Source organism: Trichechus manatus, unplaced genomic scaffold (assembly GCF_000243295.1).
Source record: "Trichechus manatus latirostris isolate Lorelei unplaced genomic scaffold, TriManLat1.0 scaffold00159, whole genome shotgun sequence".
Lineage (NCBI taxonomy): Eukaryota > Metazoa > Chordata > Mammalia > Sirenia > Trichechidae > Trichechus > Trichechus manatus.
In genome coordinates, this window is record NW_004444095.1 from 5,782,511 (window position 1) to 5,783,203 (window position 693).

Here is a 693-nt window from a genome sequence, read left to right on the forward strand (position 1 = left end):
TTTCTTTTAAACCTAGTATCTCTTTTATCCACACAACACTTTAAATCTGCTAATAATAGACCTCTGTGGGATGGGGGTGGTTCCTGTGGCTAGTTACTAAGGATGAGCCCTTTGTCCTAGCCCCCCGTGTATAGCAGTCCCCAAGCCCTGAGGGCACAGCCGTAGACAATTTCCTGGTCTCCCATTAAATTGCTCTTTAGCGAAAGGAGCAAGCAGCAGCTATGAGAGCCTCAGTGTTAGCTCCCAGGTCCAATAAATGCTATCAGCATCTTGGGGCCTATGTAGGGCAAAGTGCTATCAGCATCTTGGGGGTTACGTAGGGCAAAGTGCCATCAGCATCTTGGGGGTTATGTAGGGCAAAGTGTTATTAGCATCTTGGGGGCTATGTAGGGCAACAGCAGAAGCAGCTCAGGCCTGCCTCCCTGTAGCTCAGTCACATCTGAGAAGAAAACGACCTGGCTTCTCCTTCTGCTTTCAAATGTAATCTTTGTTTACAGCCTTTCAAGAACAGCACACTTCATTTTTCTTCATTACTTTGCTGACATTTTCAAATGCTCAGCCTAAGAAAGGTCCTGGCAATCCATGGCAGGAGCTTCATAGAAATTATTCTTAACTCACGCCCCCAGTGAATGTACTTCCTACCCTCCTTTCAGTTAAGTCAGATAGGCCAAAGTTTCATGACACTGTGAATTT